The sequence below is a fragment of the Cibotium barometz genome, chromosome 21, assembly GCF_041138505.1.
Source record: "Cibotium barometz isolate CiBa-2024 chromosome 21, ASM4113850v1, whole genome shotgun sequence".
Taxonomy (NCBI): domain Eukaryota; kingdom Viridiplantae; phylum Streptophyta; class Polypodiopsida; order Cyatheales; family Cibotiaceae; genus Cibotium; species Cibotium barometz.
In genome coordinates, this window is record NC_141066.1 from 33,500,184 (window position 1) to 33,521,338 (window position 21,155).

General features: G+C 43.3%; 1 pseudogene across 1 annotated transcript in view; it reads right to left on the minus strand.

The window, feature by feature from the left end:
- Nucleotides 1-1,585: 1,585 nt before the first annotated feature.
- LOC147627105 (uncharacterized) overlaps nucleotides 1,586-21,155 on the minus strand; it is a 78,746-nt pseudogene continuing 59,176 nt past the window's right edge. The window contains exons 4-10 of the transcript XR_015268413.1: nucleotides 12,702-13,165; nucleotides 12,519-12,599; nucleotides 12,323-12,421; nucleotides 3,063-3,206; nucleotides 2,785-2,872; nucleotides 2,253-2,324; nucleotides 1,586-2,082 (exon numbers count right to left, since the gene is read on the minus strand). The product of XR_015268413.1 is annotated as an uncharacterized LOC147627105 (transcript). The remainder of the gene's footprint in view (nucleotides 2,083-2,252; nucleotides 2,325-2,784; nucleotides 2,873-3,062; nucleotides 3,207-12,322; nucleotides 12,422-12,518; nucleotides 12,600-12,701; nucleotides 13,166-21,155) is intronic.

Below are 21,155 nucleotides of genomic sequence, written 5' to 3' on the forward strand. Positions count from 1 at the left end.
GCTTGGGTTTCTGAACTAGCATTGGTCCGGATATAGGTAAGGTTAATATAGAAAAGTTTCCAGTCCATATTTCATCAATCTTTTTTGAGCAGTAGGCAGCTCAAAGAATGTAGAATGGGGTTTGAATTCTAGAAATGTGAGAATTACGGTTATCACAACAGGGTAGTGATCAGTGAGGGTGTGGTCTTTGGCTTTTGAAACTGGGGAATCTGATGGCAAATGCACTGGAGAGAAATTTTTTCAAGCCTGGCTTTCCTGAGGAAGCCAAGCACTTGGTTATTGGACCAGGTAAAGTCCTTGGAAAAAGAAGAATCAACCAGCATCAGGTAACCCTTAAGGATACCCCAGTGCTTCGTCTCATCTCCTCTGATAACTTGACCCTCTTGGTTGAATCTAACCCCTAAAGGTTTACCATAATGAAATCTCTTGCCAGAATGCAATCACCAGAGAGATTGAAAAGGAACTACCATAGCTGAGCTCTGGTATTGTGAGGTCTAGTATAGATATTGCAGTGATATCTCCTTGAGGGGTAGCAACAGTCAACCACCCGTCTGTTGGAGGGGTCAATTTGAGAAAAACTTCAGTGCTTGTTTGTTTTACCTTTGCTTGCAGTGCCTTGCTATCATCATACGTGGTTCTGTCTTCGTTAATGGCCGAAAGAGGGAAACTTCTTCCTGCTCGTCCGTCATCCCCAAATAATATGCCATCCACACTCTCGTTCTCCTAGTCTTCCATGTCATTCAGCACTACCTTTTGACTCATGTAAACGACAGCGAGGCGATGGAGATGGTGGGATGTCCAGAAGCCATTGTAGATGTAAAACATTGTACACCCCATACTATCACCCCTCATGAGGGTGCTGCTAGCTCCGCGAATCTGAGGGGCATTAAGAGAAAGTCCCCCCCCCCCCCCCCCCCAAAAAAAGATAAAGATAAAGATAAAAGAAAACAAGAAGAAGATTTCTTTCTTCTAAAAAAGAGAATCTGAGGGGCATTAAGAGAAAGTCCCCCCCCCCCCCCCCCCCCCCCAAAAAAAGAAGAAAAGAAATAGAAAAAAGAAAACAAGAAGAAGATTTCTTTCTTCTAAAAAAGAGAATCTGAGGGGCATTAAGAGAACGTCCAGCGCGCCGCCCCCCCCCCCCCCCCCCCCCCAAAAAAAAAGAAAAAAGAAAAAAGAAAAAAATTTCTTTCTTCTAAAAATTATGAAAGCGTGACCACAAATTCGATATGCAATGTCCGATCAATTTTGATGTCATCTTAAGGGTACAAAACACAAACAGCTGAACCTCATGGATGTAACATGTCGCCTCATTAATAAGTTCCTCTAGATCAAGCACAATGAGACAATGGCAAGTTAAATCTGGATCACATCGAAATATATGTTGAAGCCAGCGAGCCTGTACAGGTGCAACTATGGTTCTGCATGGGAAAGCTATATACTGTCTACTCTAGTGATCCAAGAATTTATGGCTTTGGCTTTAGAGTCAATGGTTAAAAACCTCTTCAAGTATTACAAGAGTTCAATTGTGAGCAAAAAAAGAGACCAGAAAAAGGACAGTAGAGAGAGAGAGAGAGAGAGAGAGAGAGACTCAAATGCCCTCCTTTCTAGAGGCAGAAGAAAAAGATGATTTCTCAATTTTATAGAACATCTCCCTTGTCTAAGCAAAATTTTGCCAATACAATTTGCAAAGGGAGATGCCGTTATCATTTCATTTAATACAATTACACAAATCTGTGTACATTTTACAACGATTCCTATGGTAGTACTGATACCATGGTTCTACCATTTGTTCTTGCCCTTTCGCTTTTTCCGACTAGCTTTTGCACGACCACCAGCTTTAGCATCAGTTTGATCTGGTCCCTCATTCACATCACTGAACATGCCTGAAGCCATGGCATTTTCCAGCCACTTGATGAACTCTTCTTCAGTCATGTTCTCATTCATTTGTGCAAAGGGAAAGTTGTCTGCACCATTACCATATGCAGTCTTATTTGCCCTCGTGCCCCTCGATTGATTTTTGAACATGCCGGCAGTGCTCACATGAAAAGAGGGTTTGTGGGTATTGGGCGGACACTTCATTCCCTGCTAGCCATAACAAAAAGCATTGTCACTCAATACAATCAGAATCTTGAAAACTAACCAAGGCACAACTGGCATGTTCCAAACATGCTTGTCTACAAGAGGGCATAAACAGACTAGACAACAACTTACATTTCAGATCTGTTTCTCTAATCACAAAAGCTCAAAATTACCTGGCATTGCACCCACTCGGTAACCTCGTAGATCTTGCTATACGCACATGCATATGCTCGAGGCACATCCACCTGACAAAATCATGTAAGTCTCACCATGAGAAAAAATTGTACAAAATCTTGCAACCCCACAACTCTTACTGACAATCTGATATCCTTGTTTTCCTCTCCTGATTACATAGTAACTATGATGCTTAAAAGGACCTGAGAAGTCGTAAAAACTTGTTCATTCACACAAACATGCATGCATGTTATGTAAGGTAGGCAAGTGTAGTTGCAAGTATGTGTACATACAAGTGCATACAGATGTATGTGTACACGCATGTACACAGTACATAACCTTCATGTACTAACACATTGTAATACATGTGCCCAGTACAAAATATTCATGTACTAAAAGAGCGTGTTTTTGAAAGCTTCCATGACACGCGGCAAAATTTGCCCAATTTGTTCTACAAGACTGATGAAGACGTGACACTGAAATACACAAAAGAGAGAAGGCAGCAGCAGAAGATGAACCTAGTCAACTCACCTTCTGAAACATTCCAAAGAAGAAAGCATTGCCCCAATTGCTCTACCCAACCATCACCATCTTTAGCTTGATGGTGATCTTGGCATTCCTACATGGTGCAAAAAAAGGCCCTTTAGAATAGAATTTGCTTTTATGAGCTGAAATGCATGCATTGCACCGACATTCACAAGGCTTCAGCCCCTAGTTAAGTTGGAATGGCTTGACCCCAAGTTCAAACCACAGCTAGTGTACTTTTAATTATAGAAAGGTCTTATCTTTTTCGTTGAAAAGTAGCACACCTGACACCATCTGGCATGTAGTTTGTTCCTGTCAGTGCAGATCCAACGGTGCATGTTGTTGCACTTCTTGCATACTATTTTTCTGGTGGCTGAGTCTTCATCACCTTCATCTTCAGAAATTTCTGCAGTTACAGCCCTGCCATTCTGGCAAAGCAATGAAGAGTTGTTAAATTATCATCACTTGCAAATTTGATAGTTCAAAACATGTGCTCTACCTAACACACAATGTCATTCTAACACTCTCCAAGAGCATCTCAGCACAATAGGATCACGCACCCTGCAGTGTGGTGCCATATGACACATTACCTCAACATTCAATGTATATTATACAGCATTAATACCTTTTTAGGAGTATTTGTCATATGCAGTGGCCCCAGTCCAGGTCATGTGAGACATGAGCTATGTAGGTCAGTCTCTCAGTCTTAGATGTTAGGGTCAGTCCCTTAAACCACATGGAGAACAAGCATGTAGAGTCATCTGAGGTTAGGGCGTGTCTAAGTCAGTCCATAGAAGCATATAAAATCATGTACAGAGCATCTAGGTATGCACATGGGCATGGGCCAGCCCATTACATGCGCTTTGCATGCATAGCATCATAGACCCACACATATACCATAAACATCATATATCTTCAGTCGGCCAGCATAAAACAGCAGTCAGCCAGCACCCAACAACAGCTGCTGACTCCACATGTGTGGAATGCACAGCATTTAATGCTGATTTACTCAGTCGTGAGCATTCAAAACTTGCTGACAGCCCTTTTATCATCACCGACCAGCAGCCTAAGAACCTATATAAGCAGCCCCTAGATCATTGTGTAAATCATCTCATTTTACAGGAATTCAGTCAAGCATTCAAGTGAACATGTGTGCTTAAGTTCCCTCGGGTTCTTGGAGCATACAAATCAGCCTCAAGCACTCCGTGCTTCAGTCCAAGGCAACATAGAACATCCTCTCATCTTTTGCTAGCATATGTGCTTATCCTCAGCAGTTCTGGATTGCATAAGTGGCTTCATAGAGTCTTCTACAGTGCTATTGGTTCAGCATATGGTTCAGCCTACGTTCGGTCTTCCTCGTCCTTGCATTTGGCAGTCCACAATCATCACTCACATCATTGTACAAAGTTTTCCAAAGTAATACAAACAAATACTCCTGCTTCGGAAGGGGGGGGGGGGGGGGGGGGGGGGGGTAGGTAATTGGGACCCAATTTGGTGTCGACTCTCATTGTCTTTCTCAACTCTTCTCTCTTAAGTAAAGTGGATTGCATAAACTCACAGGTTTAAAGAAGGCTTTGTTGCATGTTATGATAGACAGGTTCTAGAAAGTGTTGGTTACAATCCAAGTGTCTCGTGAGTTGACATACGGCAGCATGGTGGCAATCCTCATTGATGAGGATAGACGGCTTCAGGACCGCAATCCCAATAGTCTTGACTTGGAGAAAAGTTTCCTCACCAAACAGAAGGACAAAAACAAAGGGAGAACTTTCAAATGCATCTTTTGCAAGAAAGTGGGTCATATTGAGGACATATGCTTCAAGCGTTTGACTAAAGAGCAAGAAAGGAACCATGCCAACCTTGTTGCTGCTGAAGAAGAAGATGAAGAGTTTAAAGATGCTCTAGAGAAGCTGAAAGTCTGTACTTCAGCACCTGACGAAGCCGACAGTGCAATGGCTAATCTATCTCTTTCTGGATAGATCCAGATTGGGGTTTTTGAATTTACGTATAATTCAATAAGGGTTCTATGGTTGGGTTGTCCCCCGAAATTGGATTGTATCTACTTGTGTGTTTGTACCACCTTATGTTATAAAAGGCTTCACTATTCCAGTTTATACCCGTTTTGAGTCAGGACGTAGTCTAGAATGGTTGAGAAATTTTATGAGTGGTCAAGATCCATATCAGCCCTGTCATGAGAGTACAGGTGTTGGCACACCGTGCCTTTTGTATCATGTGTTGCAGTCAAGGGCCCAAATCACCAAAAATATGAAGGCCACTTCATAAGACACCACCTTGACTTTGAAGGGGGGTTTGTTGGGTATTTCAGAGTCTATGTATGTATCCATCATCTACATGTACCCCTGTTCATGCCTGTGTGTGAACATCCCTGATATGTATGTGTGTGAAACCTCACTTATGCAAGTGAGTTAGTACATGTGAACCACCTCTTATAGCCACTTAAGTATTTGTGTGTGTAAGCTATGATGTCACTTGTATATCCAAGTCACTGCCCTAGTGAGTAGAGTGTTGAGAAAGATAAGGCATTTTGCCTATAAAAGCATTGTACCTTGTGGACTTCAAATCAATCAATAGCGGCATTACATTGTGCATGCAAATACAGTCTCTTGAGCTTTGTTCTCTTCTCTCTCTCTCTACCCTTCTCTCTTTACTACACACATCACCATGTATAAGTTTGAGCCTCCATAGTTGCTAGTCTGCAAAGCGTAAGTCCCATAGATCAATAAAATCAAGCCCTCCCTAGGCTTGAGACGGTATGAGCACGCGCCACCTTCGCTCATGCAAGACATCTCTCACCGCCTGACCATAGAAAGTTCTGGATCAATCTTTGAATATGTCCAATGCATGATCAATGAAAAGCCCAGTAAGAGGTAATGTACGACATGGTGGCCAACAGAACTTGGTTGGCCGCTACGACTCTCAATCTAGCTGTGCTCCAGTAAAGGAGCTTCCTATGGATGCTTAGAAGGAGAGGGGCAATGTGCTGCTCTGTGGAAATATCAAGGCCCACCTAGCAACCCGAATAATGTATTGATTCACCAGGTGGAATCCATTGAAACTCGTCAATCGGACACTAAGTCGGGTTGGGTGTGCTATTGACCTAGAAACCACACGAATTGTGTGAGTTGATCCATGCCCCGAATTCCAGGTAAAACTCATCTACTGTTGCGGCAAAATAATGGGAGGTTATCCTCTCAACCTGTCAAGTATACAGTAGGGTCATCGGAAAACTCTACATCTAGAAGCTCCTCCATGGCTCGAATGGGAAGACTAGGCAACGTTGTATCAACATCAGGCTTTGCTACGCTAAGTGTTGTTGGTGTTCTAGAAGATGTGCACAAGTCCAAGGAGAGAAACATAGCATGTGTCAAGACCCCCAGAAGCTGGTTGGTGTTGGGCAAACCCAAGGGGAGGGTTTCATGAGAGTTGGTAGCCAGTTGGGGCTGCCCTAGAAGCTTTTATGAAGCACTCCAAGGGGTGGAGCCAAGGGTGCCAAGATTAGTTTCAAGAAGAAGGATTCATGTTTGTGTTCAAGGACAAGGCAAGAAGGCAAGGGGGAAAAAGTGGAAGAGATACACGAATCCCTACATCCTAGCATTCATTTGATTCATTTCATCTCCCTCTTGGAGATAGGTCTACAATAGTGGTAGGTTTTGATTTTCTCGAATTTTCCTTGTTATCTCTATTAGATTATGATCTATCCCAAGTTTCTCCTTTATTTCTCTCAACTTTTTTCTATTTCTAGTTACATCTGCTATATAACGTTAAAGACACACCATTTCCTAGCCACTTTTGTTTCCTAGTTTCAAGCCATTTGTGGTGCGGCCCTGCGGACTACGCTTATAATGGCTGAAAGCTTATAATAGAAGCAATGGGCCAAATATAGCCTGGTTATAACTATAAAGGGGGTGAGCTCGTGGTTGTCTCGAGGAAAGCCATTGCTGAAAAATTCAGCAATATGTTAAGACACAGAAGATGAATATTTTTATGATGAAGAGGAAGAGCAAGAGGCCTCTCTTGAGAGAAACGAATTCGAGGATATTCTTGTAGGAGAACAGGCTGCAGAAGATGCACAGTATGAGGATGTAACACAGCCAGAAGACATGCCTAGTAAAGAGGAAGATGATGCTCAGTTTAAAAATCGTTTGGCAGGGGTAATGGATGTGTTTATGCAGCTCACTCAAAGTGAGAAGTTTGCTGAATTTATGAGATCCCATTCTGAGCTTGAGAAGAAAAAGAAGAAAGTGCGTTCTAAGAATCCACCTCAGGGCAATAGTGGTTCCTTCTTACAGGATCCTTCTTTTGGACAGTTTCCGAACATGCAAAACACTTTTGGTGCAAACTCACAGAGTTCCTTTTTCGGACAGCCACCTATTCCACAGCAGTCTATGCATCCAGGCTATTTTGGTGGTGACTCTGTGTTCCAATCTATGACTGGGGGTTATCCTCAGGGAGGCATGGATATGCCAGGGAATTTTGGAGCTAGTTTTTAGCCTGGTATGCAAGGGAATATGTATGGTGGTATGCAGTCCAGAATGCAAGGAAACATGTTTGGGGGCATGCAGCCCGGAATGCAAGGAAACATGTATGGGGGCATGCAGCTTGGTATGCATAGTGGTATGTTTGGAAACATGGCCGGAATGTATGGAATGCCAGGTGTGGGAATTGGCAATGTTGACCCTATGATGGGCATGAATGCCGGGGGTAGCAATCTTGTGAAGCCACTTCCTTACGATAATCTAATGCCTATGGGTAAGGCGAAGGATTATAAGGAAGGGGGAGCTGCAGTGAAATTTGACACGTTCAGTGGGGCCAAAGATAAGCTAAAGGCACTTACCTTTTTACAGTAGTTTGATGCTGCTTTTTCTGGTGGAAATTACACGGAATCCTCTAAGGTGAGAAAAGTTGCGACTTTTCTCAAGGGCAATGCATTGCAGTGGTGGTCCACTCTTCTTTTACAGGGCATAGCACCATCTACTTGGATATAGTTTAAATAGGTGTTCTCTTCCATATGGCTCACATCTACTTTTGAGGTGGATCTAATGACAGCATGGCACAAATTGGATGCATCGAAGTGTGAAACTCTTGAGGATTATAATAAGAAGTTTTGGGAAGCTTTACTCCCGGTTACTTCCTATCGTGCACTGCCTTTGTCTGAGCAGGTGGAGAAGTATTGTTGTGGGCTGCCCAAGGAAATGCGTGACTATTGCATAAAGACTCCAGTAACAAACATGTCACAGATGATAGAGAATGCTATGACGGCAAACGCGTTACTCACTGGAGTCTCATCTGGATTTAAAGGAAGTAAAAGCTCAAGCAAGAAATCTGAGAAGTCAGGGCATGCTTCGCGTGATGCAAAAGGGTCTACAGAGAAGCGGTATAAGAAGTTACCAATGCCCAAGAGAACTCCTGAGGAGATACAGGCTTTGATGGATGCTCGGAAGTGCTTTTACTGTACACAGGAGGGACATATGTCTTTTAACTGTCCCAAGCGTAAGTCCCAAAAGGACTCTGACACTAAAGGGGAGCCCAAGTCTAAGAAATCAAAACCTTCTGCAGGGTTAGTTCCTGATCTTGTTGGGGAACAGCCAGGTGGTGAAGAGACTGAGTTGTGCAGGGCATGGGGCAAAGTGTGAGATCAAAATGCCTTGATTTTCTTTGACACAGGTGCTAGAGCCAACTTTATTTCACCGGATTTGGCTGGCCGATTGGGGAATTGCGCAGAGGAGATGGGGCCTTTGTATGAGGCTAATATGGCTTGTCCTGAGTGCAGAACCTGTTACTCCTATTATTGGGAAGCTCAAGCTTCATGTGCAGGGTTATGTGGACAGTGAGGAGTTCTACATCATGCCACTTGATGGATGTGATGTTTTGTTGGGTATGCCATGGTGCCATAGAGTACATGCGGTGGTGGATACATACAACAAGAAGATTACTTTGACTCATAGAGGGAAAGAGCATATTTTGGATGTAACGCTTTAAGGGGACGTGAGTTCCAAGATTGTTTTTTCCGAGTCATTGCCAGGAGAACTTCCTCCGGAAAGGCCAGAAGATCATGCTATTGATCTAATTCCGGGGAGTACCCCACCAAATAGACCGCCGTACCGCGTTAGTGCAGCCCAACAAGAAGAAATTATGAGTCAGGTACAGGAGTTGTTGAATAAAGGGTTGATCCAGCCTAGCTTATCACCCTTTTGCTCACATGTACTCTTAGTGCAAAAGAAAGATGGTTCTTAGCGCATATAGATTACAGGGCGCTAAACAAGAATACCATCAAGAATCGATTCCCTATTCCGAGGATCGATGACATATTGGACCGATTTTTACAGGGCTCAACAGTCTTTAGTTGGATAGACTTGAAAAGCGGGTATCATCAGATACGTATTAGACCTGAGGATGTGCATAAGACAGTATTTAGGACCACTTTTGGGCTATATGAGTTCTTAGTTATGCCCTTTGGTTTGACAAATGCTCCTGCCACACTTAACAGGAAGATGGATAGGATTTTCCGGCCTCATAGAGTGTTTGTGGGCACATTCTTTGATGATATGATTGTGCATTCACGTACAGAGGAGGAGCATAGGAAGCATTTGGCCATTGTGTTTGAAGAACTCCGGAAGCATAGGCTGGTCATTAATGGCAAGAAGAGTGAGTTCTTCTTGGAAGAGATTCACTTCTTGGGGCATATTGTGTCTAAGCATGGAGTTCGTATGGATCCTTCGAAAGTGGAAGCAATTCTCAACTGGCCAGATTTGAGGATCGTGCATGATGTACGCAGCTTTTTGGGATTGTGTTCCTATTACAGGCGGTACATACGGTATTTTGCTGAGATTGCTTCGCCCCTTCATGCCTTAACAAAGAAGGCAACTCCGTTTAGATGGGCTGATTAGGAAATTGCAGCCTTTAAAAAGCTTAAAGAAAAGCTTACTTCGGATCCTGTATTGGTATTACTGGATCTCCGAAAGGCTTTTGTTGTCCAGTGTGATGCATGTGGAAACAGCTTGGGGCAGTTCTCATGCAGGAAGGACATGTGATAGCCTATGAGAGTCGTATATTGCATAATGCCGAGAAGCATTTGCAGGTTTATGAGAAAGAGATGTTGGCTGTAATTCATGCTCTTTCTACATGGAAACACTATTTGCTTGGGACTGATTTCACTGTGTTCACTTGCTTATCATCATGAGCTTTTGATGAGATGAAAGAGCAGTTGCTCATGATGAGGATTTTGGAAGGCTCTATGATTAGATGTCTGAGGGTCAGCGGCATGATCATTATACTCTCAGGGATGGTTTTTTGTTGATGCATGGTAGATTGTGTGTTACCAGGCAATTACGACTCAAGGTTATGATTGAAAGTCATGCTCCACTGTATGCAGGTCATAGAGGTATTGACGTCAGAAGGTGAAGTTTGACCGTCAAAAGTCACCACGGTTACTTCAGCCTTTACCTATTCTAGATAGACCATGGGAGAGCATTGCCATGGATTTCATATTTGATCTTCCAAGGACACAAACGGGGAATGATGGCATTTGGACTATCATATGCACGTTCAGTAAGAGGGTTCATTTCATTCCCGTGCGTAAGACGATCAAAATTGATCATATGGTGAAGTTGTTCATGGCAAACATCTTTAAGCATCATGGCTTGCCTTCGTCTATCATCAATGACCGTGATCCATGGATGACGAGTTGATTCTGGAGAGGGTTGTTTGACAACATGGGTACAACTCTCAAGTTTTCATCTTCGTTTCATCCACAAACAGATGGTCAATCGAAAGAGGCTAATTCTACACTGTTAGATCTTCTTAAGTGTTATGTGTCAGAGTACAAGCAACAATGGGAAAAGTATCTTCCTTTGGTGGAGTTTGCTTATAACAACACCGTCCATACCTCGACGGGCAAGGCGCCTTTTGAGATTGTGGAAGGAGGGAAGAAGGTACCACCTATTTTGCACACAAAGGATAAGATCTTTGAGGCTGACCAATATGTGGAGAACATGGATGAAGCTTATCGGAGAGTTAAGTTGGCACTCCAGAAAACTCAGCAAAAGCAAAAGAAAGCAGTAGACCGTCACAGACGTTCATTAGAGTTTGCATTGGGTGATTGGGTTCTTTTGCGATTTGAAAAAGCTAGGCTCAAGAAATTGAAGGGTAAAGAGCGCTTATTCCCTAAGTTGAGCATGCGCTATTATGGACCTTTTCAGGTATTGGAAAAGATTGGTGAGGTAGCCTATCGCTTGAAGCTACCAGATCACTGGAGGATTCACAATGCATTTCATGTGAGTCTACTTAGACCTTTCCATGGGGATGTGCCTGAGGATGTATCAGATGAGGCTCAGCCGGAAGTTGAGGAACTTGATGAAGTTCTTATTCCAGAGCAGATACTGGCACATAAGGAAAACGAGGTAAAGTTTCCCATCACTATCTTGTGAAGTTCAAGAACTATTCACCGATGGATGCGAAGTGGATGGAGGAAGGTGACTTAACAGATTCACCTCAGGTTTTGCAGCTTTATCTCGATGCCTTTGAGTTGGAGCCGACTCTTGTTACGGCTCATTCAGGTTCAGCAGAGCATGAGTCTAGAGCATTGCCTGATGCTCAAGAGGGGGGGTAGCACCTCCACTCCCTTGATACAGACAGGCTCAGATCACATCTAGAGGTCGCTTGGTGCAACTTTTGTCTCACCCGAAGATACTGATGGCTGACAGTATATCTGTTTATGGGACTTCTATGATATATGTGTACTAGTCACATTGGATGTTGTGGTTGTGTATGGTTCACAGTGGTATACAATTTACACCATTGGTTTGCAGTGAATGTTGTTACATATGCATGGCTTAGAGAGATTGGGACGCTGATCTTGCCATATTGTACATGTTGCATTGACGATCATGCCAGTGTGTCACTGTGTACCCCAATGCAAGGTGCACGTGACAAAAAGCTTCTAGGGCAGCCCCAACTGGCTGCCAACTCTCATGCAACCCTCCCCTTGGGTTTGCCTGACAGTAACCACCTTCTGGAGGTCTTGACACATGTTGTGTTACTCTCCTTGGCATTGTGCACTTCTTTTGGGACACCAACAGCACTTAGCATTTTCAGTTTACCTATGCAAGTCTTGCGTTCAGAACACTTTAGTGTGCAATATCTAAGGTTGAGTAATTTGGAGCCTCACAACACTGATGGCAACAGCCCAAGTCCACCAGCATTTTATGCAGGGTTAGGGATCCTATCCTTCCTAATCAAGATGACTAGCAAGATATTTCACTCATCATTCAATGTTCCCAGGTGTGCAATACCCATCCTCCCCTCCCCCCAATCCACAAGGCCAACGCCTCAATCTTGTGAACTCCTTGAAGAAAGCCTCAGTAAGGATCTTTTGGCCATGCTTCAAATGCAGTTCAATCTGCAAGTTTGTTTATTTTCAAAAAGTAAAATTGTCCGGCTAGTTTTCCTGAGAGGGGACCTCTTTCTCACCGGAAACAGAATTTCTACAAAATATTCAGCCTAATCGACTTAAGAACAGGAAGTTTACCCGCAGCACTTCTTGTTGAAAACGTTTGAGAGCCAAAAGCACCTCCTCTTTTTTGAGTTCATCATCATAACCTTGTTTCTTTGAAGGATCCAACAAGACCTACTCCCACAAAAGGCAAGGACTCTAATCAAGCATAGCATTGCAAACCGTCTTGCACATGACAGATGAACCAACTAAAATGAATAACCACCATTACCTCATATGCATTCTGCAGGCGCTTGAAAGCTTCTTCTGCGACTGCATTTCCCAAGTTCTTGTCTGGATGGACCAGCATTGCCTGATGTTTCAACAATACGCACAACTAAGTTGAGAAGGCACCTAATGTACAGTTTCAACTAGGCATCTTAATTAATGTTCTAGTTGCAGAAAGTAAACACACCTTCTTCCTGTAGTCTCGCTTCAGAGCAGCAAGATCCACTTCAGCAAAGCGCGACAACTCAAGAACGGCATAATGATCCTTGCAGCTTAAAACGCGCTCAACCTCCTTCTCAACAGCACTAGATTCTCCTTCACTGGTAGAGGGACCTTTGGCAGTCCCCAATGATTCAGCCTGGTATGCATCCGCCATAGAGGCTGTAGCATCAAAAGCTCCTGATTGTTTGCCTCTACTTTGGGTCTTGTCTGCTCGATTAGAGTAGCCTTGTGTTGTCCCCGTAAAATCTTGGGCACCAGTATCAGGACCATTTGAATGCAGCATGTAAATCATCAAATTACTGAATATAAAGGATAAATTTAGGCATAAGAATAGAGCAAGCCACCCTCCAATGTTTTTAGCAGAGTATGTAGAATACAGTAACCCGACCAATATTGCTAGCCGTGACTGATCTGCAGTAAAAAGAACCCCTGAAAAAGATGAGGAGCATGGTCAGAAAAAGCATATATCTGTGTACATGGCTATTGCTTGAAATGATAGTGCCCTATGTTGAGGCAATAAATCAATTGTTCATTGCCACAAAGCTAACCCAGATTTCCTGCAATTTGAAACTTTTCTAGAATGTATTAAGCCATATATAGATGACGAAAGGGTCAAATTAAAATCCCAGATTACATCATGAATCACAACTTTAGAACAAGTCAACACCTTAAAAATCTTTGTGCCAGCATGTGCTTGTAAAGCACCATCCTGGCCCAAATTTCAGACATTTACAGCCAAAGGTTTGAAGAGAAAACCCTGAGCCCACAATAATATGCCAATCTTTACACACTTCCAAGTATGAAGCGGAAGGTAATTCCTGAACTACTCGCATGCATGCTATGAGCTTGTCATGTAATCAGTGTCATTGCATAGAGCTTGTCAAGAGCTTTAAGTCGATATGCCACATGTAATGTGTCCAACCAAAATGCCATGTCCGCGAACCATGCCATAGTGCCATGTCAACTGTCAATGTGACATCATGTGAAGCAAGTGTGTCTAGACTATGACCAAATGTCAAGCCACCAAATTGAGGTGGTCGGCAGCAGGCAAAGCTAAAGGAAAGCATTCCCTGGGAGTTGTGTGCCCAAAGGAGCATACCATTGGCTGTCATATCAGTTCCAAAGGTGGAACATCAGTCATAATCAGTCATAATCATTCTCCGCAGCAGGAGACCATAGCTGTGTTAAGGGAAAGGGATTCCAGGAATGGGGACAAAGTTGAATAGATGCATAGTTCTCAAACCAGACTTGGAGTGGAATCAGAGGACTAGCAGGTTTCAGTCAAAGTCCAGAGCCAAAAGTCCAAGGAGAAAGGATGACAAGCTTCCAACCCATCATCAAGTTTAGCACAAGGGAATGTCACATGCACACACATGGACATGGCTAATCCCATAGCTAATCCTTGATTAGGCAAGGTACAGTAAAAGCCCCCAAAGGCAGCCCATCAGTTAAGAGTACATAACAGGTTCCACCAGGTACAGTAGAAGCCCCCAAAGGCAGCTCATCAGTCAGCCGAGTCAAGAGCATCAAACAGACAAATTCAGCCGCATTTAATAATATTATATGAATATTTTGCTTATTTCTGCTGGCCAACAGCAGCTGGCCTGTTGTAGGGATATTCACCTGAGCCTATAAATAGAAACTCCCAGTCTCAGTCATAGCCATCTGATCACCAGTTGCAGGCACATCATGGTTCATCACTAGGCAGTCTTTTGGTCAAGAATTCAGTCCACTTTTGGAAGGCCAAAAGCCACAGCGGATCAAGTGAAGCAAGGCTTCCGCGCATGCAACATCATGCCTTCCGCCTCTTTTACTAGAATGACCTAACCCATAAAGCCACTCCTTGCCTAGGGCCACACCTGCCCTATCTAAATTCATAATTTGAGAATCCAAAGGTTGTCCCTACTCTTTAACTTCTGCCTCAATACCATTTATCATGATACCCCACATCTTAGTAGTGCTCTTTGCCAAATACACCACATACTCGTAAGCACTTGGTGTTTCTGGCAATTTCAACTTCTTGGCCAATACATAGTTCAAGAGGTTATGTATTGCACTATCATCTACCATGATCACTCATGCTAGACTCAATCCCCCTTGCTGCCCAGGGACTGCCATGTGGCCAATGCCTTTTCTAAGGTTGAACCTCTTTGGGCCTTAACTCATTTAACAACTTAATCAATGCAATCCTCTTCACATTTGACCACCTTACTCACTCCCCCAGCCCTCTAGACTCCCTATTTACGCAACCGCTCCCGTTAAACAGGACATAATAGTAAGCCACCACCTCAGAGAAGGCTAAGGCTTGCTAAAGAGGGCTTAGTCCCTCACTCGTACTCTTGTTCCACTTTTTTGAAATACAAACTAAAATGCTCATGTCTCTCATGAGCCTTGTACTGCTCCACTATTAGGCTTGTCTTCATGTAATCACATTTATATGTAACCATAATCCTTGCACATTGTCTCTACACTTGGTATCAATGCACTTACATTTAATAGCCTTGTATACTCATTTTTGCAACTTGTAGATCTCCTAGAAACCATACCTTACTGGTATGGTGTCCTGTCCATTTCCCAGCATTTGTGACCCCTTGTTGGCGCTATTGGAAAATCTGCATAAATGGGATTGCATACTCGGTTACCCGACGCAACGGAGGGTCTCACTCCAGTATCCGCTTGGTAGTAATTTTTTCCTAATAGCCTTAGGTCTTCAAGACACTACTGTTCTAAAAACCTAGACGTCATTCTCAACAGAAACCATAATTGGTAGCAAAGTCACCTCTAACAACACTTGCACCCTTTACCTGAATCCTACCTTCTACATCTGCAAAGTGACCACAAACAAAAGCCGATGGTGTCGTTGAAGGGAAAGGGTGTGGCATTGGAAGGAGTGCAGGGAGCAGGTGTGGCGATGGAGGGAGCGGATGGGCTCAACGAGACATCACAACTCTCTATCGTGAACAAGCCAAATTCCTCTAGCCACATATAGCTTGATGAGGTTTTCTCAAGGCATTTTTTTCTAAATCCTTAGGGTCCACCCCTAGATTCTTTAGGAGATTATGACTCCTAGATCATTCATCTTAGCTTTAGAGGAGAGCTTCACGTGCAATGAGGGTCTTTCTAAAGTCAACCACTTATTTATTTTATGTGGATGACATCATATGCAATGATTTATGTCGAGACTGCCCAGATGATGGCCAGTGCTTCCGAGAAGTACCAAGCTCTCTTGTTTTTCCATCGTTGGTGGTCACAGGGGCATGAATTCGACTTTTGAGAAGCTAGAAAGGCAATACTATTGGCCAAGAATGAGGTGAGATGTGTTCACTCATGTGCAACACTGTGATGTTTGTCAGAAAGTGAAAGCTCCTTGTGGGAAGAAGATAGGGTTGTTACAGCCTTTACCCATGCTTGAAGGACCCTTCCAAGATATATCTATGGATTTTGTGACGAACTTGCCTCCCAGTCCGGCAAGCGTAAATACTCAGTGCTTAACTATTGTTGATAGATTTAGTAGATTTGTTATGCTTATTCCTTGGAGGGCCAATGTGACTGCGAAGATGTTGTCCACTTCTTCATTCGGCTTGGTACCTGATTGGTGGAATTCCTAGGACCATAGTGTCAGATCCAGATGCCAAGTTTACCGGTCATTTATGGAGGGGGCGTTGTTTGACAATTTTGATACTAACCTGAACTTTTCTAGTGTGTTTCACCCACAGACGGATGGCCAGACAAAAATTTACAACTAGTTGTCCTTTGACGTGCTGAAGTGTTATGTCCACGATCAGCAAGGTAAGCAAGAATCATATTTGCCTTTAGTTCAAGTAGTTTTGAATGATTCGTTTTCTTCAGCTAGTGGTAGGATTCCTTATGAAGACCATTCCAGTCACTATTGACCAAAACCTTATCTTCAATTCCTGAAGCGAACAGATTGATGGAGTCTTAACAAGAGATTCTTGGAATTAGTCAAAGACAAGCGTAGAAGGCGTACACTTGACATGCTAGTGGTAGGACTCCTTATAAAGACCATTCCAATCGCTATTGACCAAAACCTTATCTTCAGTTCTTGAAGCGAACAGATTGATAGAGTCTTAACAAGAGATTCTTGGAATTAGTCAAAGACAAGCGTAGAAAGCCTACACTTGACATGCCAATAAAGATCGAAGGGATGTTTAGTTCTTGGAAGGAGATCGGGTTTATCTTCAAATTATGAAGCAACGGCTTAAACAAGTGGGCAAGTGATGCCCAAAGTTATCTTTCAGAAGCTTCAGACCTTTTCCTATTCAGAGAAAGATCAATGAGGGGTCAATGAAGTTGAAGTTGCCTCTGAGCTGGACTATGCATGATGTGTTCCATGCCAGTTGGCTAAAACCATATGCAAGTCCACTCCCTTTAGAGATTAAAGATGAAGCGGAACCAGACATTGTTGATGAAGCTGAAGTGTAGATTCTTTTGAACCGCTTCAAGCACGGCTCCAACCGAAGACGGAGACAGTTCCTCACGAAGTTTCAAGCCCAAGGGACACACGAAGCAGTTTGTCTTGACAAAGAATTCTTCGATGACTATCTAGCTTTATTGAACGGACTATCTGGAAGCTATGCAGCTTCCGTCAAGTTAAGCAGAAGATGACCCTTTATTCCTCATTGCATCAATTTGAAGCTTATTTTGCTGTTGTGAGAAAAAATGATACTGACAGAGTGATCTTGGCTAGTTGGTATTTAGAAGGTGAGGCCATCCCGTGGTACTATGGCAAGTGTCGACGAAGAGAGAATAAAGAACTTCAGAACAAGAAGCACCAGGCAATCCTTCGAGGACGACAGACATGAGTGTGCACGAGATGTTCCAGAGACGAGAGCAATCGCAAACTAGAGCACCAAGTGGAAGAGCAGAAGGCACAGATCTTGGCCCTGGAAAAAAGAACTCGTACTCCAACCCCTTTTTCTATGTCTCCTCTTCCCAAAAGCCAATAGCAGATCCTCTTCTGGATAACCCTCCTGGAGGATTGCTATTGCAGCCGAGTTCGACACTCGAGTTGCGGATGTGAGCATTGGAGATTTGATTGATGGAAGACATGTGATAGCATCCCGTGCTGCTACACAAGGGGAATATGCACTTCCTTTCTGGAATGCAACAAAACCATCCACTATGCGTGTGGGAGAATTTCCAAAGGCTTCCAGAGGCTAAAAACCAACCGTCCTTCTAGGAACAAGAGTCACACCAAAAGGGGTGATCCTTGGAGTCTAGAAACCAACCACGCAAGCCCAAAAAAAATTATTTTATTTTTTTAAATGGGTTTTCTCACTGAATCTTCACGCTTGAACAAGAAGGCTCTAATACCAATGTAACATGCGGAAGCTTGATGAGTAGAATCAATAACTTCAATGGACAAAATTCAGCAATCTTTTGCAACGAAGATAACGCACAAGATAGAGACACAAGTGCAAAAAGAGAGAGAGAGAGAGAGCAAGGGAGTGCCCCCACCACCAATGGTGTAGTTGCTTTATTAGAATGATGCAAATCTATAAACAATATTCTGGTTCTTGACCTTTCACCTTCACTTTGGTTGAGAGCTTTCCCCTTGGTTGTCCTGGCCCTTGGAAGACTTCTGCCCTTTGTGAATGCTAAGATGCTCAATTGAAATCTTGCCTATGCTATTTATAGGCCCAGTGGGTCCTTACAGCAGTCAGCCTGCTTTTATTCTCCATGACCTCGATTTTAATGCCTAAATCAGGTGCCTTTTCCCACTGGGTGCTGGCCGCCTTTTATGTTTGTTGACTGGCCACCTTGCATGCCTTGGCTAGGCCTACACATGGCTGTGCAGCCTCTAGGGTTGGCCAGTGGCTGCCCGACTGCCTAGGGGCTGGCTGACTAGCTGTGCAGCCCCTTCCAATGGGCTAGCCGACTGGGCCACAGCCCCCTTGCCTTGCTGCCATGCTGTCCAAGACTCCTAAGGCTGGCCAACAAGGCCTATGCCTATAAGGAATGGCCACTATGCTCTATGGTGCTTTATGGGCCAAAGGTATGGCCCAAAGTGTAGGGTACCACCCTACACTCCATGCAAACTTACATGCAACTACATGCTTTTACACAGATGCTTGGTATCTGGCTACAAGCCGAACACCCAGAACGCCTGACATCAATTCCAGAGGGAGACTCACAGTACAAACTGACACTGCTTCATGTGCAGGACAATGCACACTTGACCAAGACCATGTATGGGACTTGTACACTTGACCTTGGATGCTTAGAGTGGAACCCTAGCTGACTCGTCCCGGACTCGGGCTCACATGGGACTCTAGGTCCTACACCTGCCTCCAAGTTGTGACAAGGGCATTGTTGACCCTAGAAACCTTGTCAGACCATGCTAACAAAAAGCTGAATATCACCCTCGACCTGCCCTTATATACTGCTAGGTTTGGTTGGTCAGCCAATTGTCCACGCCCATAAACTGCACAAGGGCTGTCAAGATTAGGCCTAGCCATCGGCGCCTGGCTTCCCATGTGCCCAGAATCCCTTTCTATGAGCCCCAACATGGCCTTTGAACCTACCTTTTAGGCAGCTACAACATATAGATGTCCATGAGCATCCCAATTACGGCATGTACATGACAACCCATCCTATTAAATTTGGAGCACCTGGGCACACAATGCATCTTTGCTCCACTTCTTGTCACAAACGGGGGCGTGGTTATACAAAATTTAATACTGAAATCACAAGATTTATCATCCTCTGATCACTGCCATATCCCACATACATAGCCATAACAATTGATTATACAATGTGAAAGTACTAAAAAGAAATGATACTGCACTAGGGACCAAAAGATGGGCTCGTCCCGCACCACCCGCCCCCCCCTCTCAGGATATGTATTGTCTTAAGGGAGTAAGAATTTTAAAACTACATAAAACGGGTGGATTGGGTCAACCATACGCCACCGTTTCTTCCAAAATGATTGAATATAAAAACAACTTACAAACACTATACTTGCCTACAAGTAGCCCAGCTACAAGTTAGCAATATGGTGACCAACACCCTTCACTAAGATTGCCCAATAATCCCGATTTCTGCAAATGTAGCTTACCTTCAATGAGATCAACCATCTAGTGGTTGAAAATCAGTCTTCGGAAAATGCCCAACACTTCCCAAGGGTTCTCCCACATAAGACTTATAGCAACCGAAGACAAGATGATTCTTCCACAGCTTCAATCTTTAGAATTTGTCTTCTTTTTCTTCTTCTAACTTGAATAGAGACTTTCAATTCTGAAAATCGGAATTCAACCAGCTTCTAAGTGTTTTGGAGAGGTGAAAACAGTATAGTATGGTTCGCAAAATACTCTCCAATAATTGTATTAGATAGAGCAATAAACAAAGGCCAAGAAGTACTCTTGAATGAGGCTGGAAATCTGAATTTATAGAGTTCTATTCAGCCTAGAAGGAGGCGCCTTAATGTTAGAAAAACTATATATATTATGTACAAACAAGTACATAAAAATGATCAAATTGATATTTAGTAATTAAATGATAAAAGTTAAGAAAATAAATTATTACAATATGAATCCTTTTTTCCTAGATTTTTTCTCAACTTTGAACACTTGAAAAAAAAAACCTTTCTTTGATGTAACAATACATGTAGTGTTTTAAAAAACACTACAAGTGTTTTGACAATACTTTTAGTGTTTTAAGGGCCTTGTTTTGTTGTTGGCAGAAAATGTTGAGATATTGAGCTCATCTAGTGAGGCAGTGGACACTGATGACCCGCTGGGGGATAGGCCCCACACTTACACCATTGGCATGGTTGGTGAGATCATGGGTGATATGCGGCCAGTGGGATGACAGGCTACGTGACAGCCATTCTAGAGATTGGCATAGTTATAGCGCCAGCCCATTTAGTTGGGTTCACACTATAGAGAACCCTAGTATGTATTTGGTTGAGTACCTTTTCATATTGTGTGTACTCTTATCTTTGTATATGGTGTGTTGAGTGTTGTGTGAAGAAGAAGAAGATTTTCAGCCTCTCACCTTGTGTGTTCTCTTTTAGGGTTTTGTGAGTGTGTGTGTGCTTGCAAGAGCTTTGCTTGAGAGCGTTGTATGGCTGCCCGAACTTGTGCATAGGCGGTTTCCAGATCTCTAACATATTCATCAGCAACAAAAATCTCATCCTTAGTGCGAAGGATGGGTGGAAGTATTACCTTGCCATAGATAACCTCAAATGGAGCTTTGCCAGTGGAGGAATGGATTGTATTGTTGTATGCAAACTCAACCAAGGGTAAATACTTCTGCCATGCTGCCTTTTGATCAAAAACAGCATTTGAGTAGATCGAGGCCCACTGAATTTGCTATTTCACTTTGCCCACCTGTTTGGAGATGATAGGTAGAAGAGAAATTGAGCTTAGTGCCCATATTGTCAACGAGAGCTCTCCAA